This window comes from Elephantulus edwardii, unplaced genomic scaffold (assembly GCF_000299155.1).
Source record: "Elephantulus edwardii isolate Elephantulus edwardi_28Jun2011 unplaced genomic scaffold, EleEdw1.0 scaffold00007, whole genome shotgun sequence".
Lineage (NCBI taxonomy): Eukaryota > Metazoa > Chordata > Mammalia > Macroscelidea > Macroscelididae > Elephantulus > Elephantulus edwardii.
Genome location: NW_006399757.1, coordinates 33,989,870 through 33,995,805, shown reverse-complemented (window position 1 = coordinate 33,995,805; position 5,936 = coordinate 33,989,870).

Here is a 5,936-nt window from a genome sequence, read left to right as displayed (position 1 = left end):
CTTGACGCTTGGGTGCCTTTCATCCTCTCTCCAGGTTCATAGGGTTTCCAGAGGCAAGCTATTATGGAAGTGGATGCCACTCCTCCTTCCACGACAACACAACACAACTCCCACGCACACAGCACCATGCTCTCTGGCCAAAGGATCACCGCCACCCTGGGTGGGGCGAACCTGGGTGATTATGGCCGTCTCCTCTCTCGCCCAGGTTTGCCCCACCCAGGGTGGCTGTGATCCTTTGGCCAGAGAGCATGGTGCTGTGTACGTGGGAGCTGTGTTGTGCTGTGGCGGTCTCTGGAGAGGGGCGACTCTGCCTCCAGGAGCCAGGGAAGCCACGCTTGGCCTTGGGTTGAAGGCAGTGGCAGATTCAATCCCCAAGGGAGAAGAGGAGGAAGTAAGACAATGAATTAAAAATTGGTATTATTCCATACTTTTCACCAAAAATTATGCATCTAAGAGAAGTTTTAAATTGTATCCACTGTGTGTTATCAGATCAATCCTTTGAGCATAGTTTTTGGGGCATAATTGTTGGAATGGTAAATGATTAAATAGAGCAAACAGATTTTCAAAGTTGGCCAGAAACAAAGCCATAAAAGATCAAGAGGAATGACTTAAGATCAAAGGGTGTTTAGGAGGAAAAAACTATGCCATGCTGGAGATGTGTCCCACCATGGCCTCCATCCAACCGTGAATGGTAGATTCTACAAATGCCCAAATTTGGCTACATTTATGCTAAGTTAGCTGACTTTTTCTAGACTTGTTTACTCATTAGATTTGTTTTTCTGATTTCTTCCCAGAGTGAGTGCAACCTGGCCATTCCACCTATCAAGTACAGGGCAGGATTTCCCCCTTAAATGAAGCTTATGTATTGCAACCATTTCCCCATCAGTTTGTCTAATTCTTGATTGTGATACGTATTGGTGGTTGGTTGTGTAGGAGTATAAACTATTTAGCTGCTTCCATCCCCCCACCCCCACCCCCAAATCTTCAGCAGTTGATTTCCCTGCCTGCTGCCATGGGTACTGTGCAGCACTGCAACTTCATCCGATTAGTAACATGCCTGTTACAATAAATTAGTGTCTAAGTTTGTCTGCAGGTCAGTTTTTCAGTTTGTCTTCAAACATGAACCTCACAGGACTTTCCATCTGGGAAACAAACCCCAACAAATTGGCTGCTTGTTTCTGTAAGTAAAATTTTTATTAGAACCCAGCTACATTCCAATCATTTACTCATCATATATGGCTGCTTTAGAGCTGGGATGGTAGAGCAGAGTAGTTGCAGCCATATAGGTTGCAAAGCCTGAAACATTTACTCTGACCTTTTACACAACTGTCTGTCCTTCACAGCCTATGTGCTTCTCCTAATCTACTACAAACCTCCCACAATAGAATAAACTTCACCTGCATCTACACTAGCACAGTTTGTTTTGGGTTGTTGTTGTTTTTGTGTGGGGGGGTTTTTTTTTAATGGCCTCCCCCACTTTCTTTTTCAAGAAAGAAAAAAACCTGAACAAATACCAAATCAGACAGACTACAGTAGATGAAGGAAAAGCTTCCCTGGAGAGTAGACGTCTCTCGAGAGTGACCTGGGCTGAGCCTTTTCTAACATGACAACCTCAATTGAGTGCAGCAGGCACTGACTTCTGCCCCCTCCAGAAGCGGACGCTCTCAGCTCACAGTTCTTTTTATAAACAGCGTTTTTAACACCAACAGCATCGTAACTCTAGTTACAGTTGAGGTTGCCTCCACCATCAGGATCTTTCCTAAGGATTATTCTGAGAATGGTCTTGCCAACCAGTTTCCTCCTATGGTCTGGAAAAACGTCAAAAGGAATCTTTAAAAATATGTTGGGTTACTCCAATGCTTAACTCTCCTCCACAACAGCTCCAATCACATTTAGGATAAAATTAAAAACTCTTTACCGTGATCTTGAGGCTTCAGTCTAGGCTGTTGATCCTGTGTCCACCCATCTTCTGAACCACAGCAAGCCGGCCTGCTTACAGCACCTCCGTCATGCCAAATGCGCTCCTCGGGCATTTTTGTAGGTGCTGTCTCGTGCCTTAAAAATGCTTCTTCCAAATCCTCACAGCTGCTCATCTCTTGGTATTTTAATCCCACCACAGATGCCATTTATTGAGATAATTCTCTGATAATTCCAGTTAACTGGTTACTCTCCCCCTTCACTCTGTACTTTTTGTATTCCTAGTGTTAAACCTTGTCTCAGATTGTCTTTCCTGTTTGTTTCTATAGTCATCGGCTCTTTCCTGCATTAAAATGTAAACTTCACCAAAGAAGAAATGTTCTCTGATTCACTGCTGCATCTTTGGAAACTGCAATAATTTCTGGCATTCAAGTGCTCAATAAGAATTTGTCAAACAAACGACTTCATGAATTGCATCATCAATATTCATTTACTTGTCTTTCTTTTGTCCCAGACAGACCTCAGGCCCTTGAGACCAAAGAAAACATAACTTTTATATCTTTAGCACAAAATACAATGCCTGAAATAAGTTGGTGTACTTAGTATTTACTGAATCCATAACTGACTCATATGAAGCTATTGAGTTAAAGATGATAATGGCTTAACAATAAAGTGAGTGGATGCAACTATAAAAAAAAATGACATTTTATCCTAAAAATACTTAAACCTAAATTGAGCTGGTTTGAAAATTTTAAGAGATGGCAGATATTGATGGCATAAAGTTAAATGCATTTTGGAAACTTTCAGGATATTTTCATCACCTTAATGTACTTAATTGGCCAAGTATGTTTGCCCTCAATATACAACAAATGTTAGCAAATGTTTCTAGTTCTTTTCTGCTAGTCCATGCCATACAAAGGTAAACCTCACAAATTATCTCAATTGGTAAGAGATGGGGGAGGAGGACAAAGAATCATTGCCAACTTTTCCTCTTTGAAAGTGCATTTTAGGCTAAGGAAGGAAAGGGACAATTCTTTGATGGCACTGATTATGAGAACATTTTTTTAGTTCAGGTTTGGTTCAAGATGGAAAAGGGCAGAAGGCTGAATGCCATCTTTCTTTCTGAGGTAACTTACCTCCTGGAGAGTGAGAAAAGTTTTCCTTCACAATTGCAAATTCATTCCAAGTCAGCTATCCAAAATCCAGTATTCATAATTAGAGTTATTACTTCTTGAAGATCAACTTGTAGCTATGGAAAACATTCCTAGCAAATTGAGAAATACGTCCAATTTCCTAAAGATAGCATTTTACAAAGAGCTTAGACAAGCTCACATACACAGGTGTCCTGATCTGACAGTTCGCGCCAGTCTCCTTACTAGTTAGGGCACAGGTAAAACAGCCATCAAGGGAGGGAACTGTCAGAACGGACAGGGAGCTTCAGAGGTCAGAGCATTCCAACAGATGTTCCTCAGCTTTATAGGTCTGAAAATCGGGGGGAAATGTCCATCTGCTTGAAGTTGAGTAAACTGTGGGAATTTACCAATGTACAGTACAGCACCACTTTAGAAATTCATGCAAAGAAATGTAACTGGAAAGTAGGACAGAATGTTTGCCAGGAGGTTAATGCAGTCTTGTAACAATGCAAGAAGGTGAATCATAATCAGGAGATTTCTGGGTAAGCATGGATAGTCTGGAGCAGGAGGAAGAAGCGGAACAAACTTAATAATGGATGTAATTAAGCCTGATGCCTTCATCACCACAACTGGCATCTACCTGCCAAACATCCAGGTTACATAATGTTTTACGAGTCCACTGTTTTTCAGTGCTGTGTAGTATTCTATCGTGCGAATGAATATGTCATAGTTTTCTATCCATTTGTTGATGGACACTAGCATTGACTCTGGAGGACATTATGCTGAGTGAAATATCTCAGTCACAAAAGGACAAATACTGCATAACACCACTATTATAAAGCAGAACTGACATGGGGGCTTGAGAGGAGAATAAGAAAACAGTGGATAGATAATGAATATTGGACTGGAACAGATGACGAACTGTTAAACAGGAATGTATGCTTAGGCATTATCTGTAAGATAGCCGTAAAAAAATAAAAGGTACATTGCAAAGTGGACTGGTAAAGGGGGGAGAGGGAGGGAATTGTGCAACAATGAGTGAATTTTTTTTGAAAAAGGGAGTTGACTTGGGGGGGAAGGGATGAAAATGTGCAACAATGAATGAATGAAAATTCAACTTCTCTGTAAACTTTTGGTAAAATTAAAATAAAAAATTGTATTTCAAAACTAAACCAAGAGCCAGGTTGTTTGGCAATTTCCTGGCTTTCCCCTAAACTGCTTGCTGGACATGTGAATGTTCTTGCTGTCAATTCAAAGGCATGAAGACTGACTTTACCAGCTGCTTAATGGGGAAAAGATGAGCAATTTCTTCCAGTTGGATTTAAAGCCTCTAAAAACTCACTGGAAATCACCTCTGAGTTCATTATGACTTGATAACATTCAACAATAATGCTATTAGATCCTTTTTTTAAAATCAGACTTTATTACCAAAAGCAATAACCATTGTTGTGTTGTTATTGTGTGCTGTTGAGTCAGAACCTACCAATAGCTGACCCTAGAGCAGGTTTTCAGAGACACTAAATTACACAGAAGGAGATCATCCATCCTCTTCCCTGAGAGCAGATTAGAACCGCACATCTTTGCATTGACAGTTCACTACCTTACCACCAGGTCACCAGAATATCAAATTTGAATGAGCATTGTATTAATTCCTTCTCCTTGGAGACATATGGATAGTATCCTCTTACTGATCACACTGCACTTCAAAATGATCTTGGAATGTTCTTTCTGCTGATGAAAGCAATGCCATTTCTCTTCAATTTGTCATTCTCAGAACAGCAGACCATATGATTATCTAATGATAATGACTAATGAGAGTCCAGGTCAGCACACTAATAGGATATCAGATTTCATTTTGACAACTTTAATTGTCCTATAGCATATGTCATCCATTTCACACGCTGATTGTTAATGAGTGTTACAACTGTTTCTTCTTATTTGACTCATAGCAGCAAATGAAGGTGCCAAAAGCTTTCTTCTGTTGGCATCATTAAGCTCTACTACACAAGGCAACAACCCTTCCCACTAGTATTTCGTGTGCTTTTCAACTTGAAGGTTTCCTTTTCTGGCACCATATCACATAGTTTTATCCCATGATTCATGAGGTTTTCCACTGGCTTATCATTTCAGGACTAGATTGTCAGGACTTCTTCATAGTCTTCCATAGGCTGGAAGCACTATTGAAACTTGTTGACCATGTTTGATCCCTCTGGTCCTTTCAATACTGGTGGCATAGCTTCTAGTGTCACAATAATATGAAAGCCACCACAGTACTAGAAACTGACAGACAAAAGTTAGAACTGTATGTTGTTCTATCTCTTTAAAAATTTTGCTTTGAAAATGTAAACTTATATATTTCATTTGTTTTATGTGTAGTTTTTACACAAGAAATCCCAGGTAATCACTTCTTGGCCTTTTGGCTAAGATCAAGTGAAGAAATTCCAGGTGAACCGAAATGCATAGAAACATTAAAACCACACGCACACCTCAAACTGGGAGATCCCAGCCACCTCAGTTCACCATCGGAGTTATGATTCACATCCACAGCCAGTATAAAAATGCTCAATTTTTTAATCCAATTTCAGACAACCATCCTTCCACCACTTCATAGTAACCAACTCTAAAGCTTTGCACCAGCAAATGATACGTATCGTTAAATGCATATGACTGCTTTATAAAAAAATGAACCATGATCACGAAGAGCAAACATCCCAAAACGTTCTAAATTAGAGGTCATGAAAACTTTAATTCCTTACAAGAATGCAATTGTTGTTGTTGTTGTTGTTATGTGCCGTCGAGTCGTTTCTGACTCATAGCGACCCTATGCACAACAGCCCTAAACCCTGCTCTATCCTGCGCCAACCGCACCGCCTCTGACACACCCAT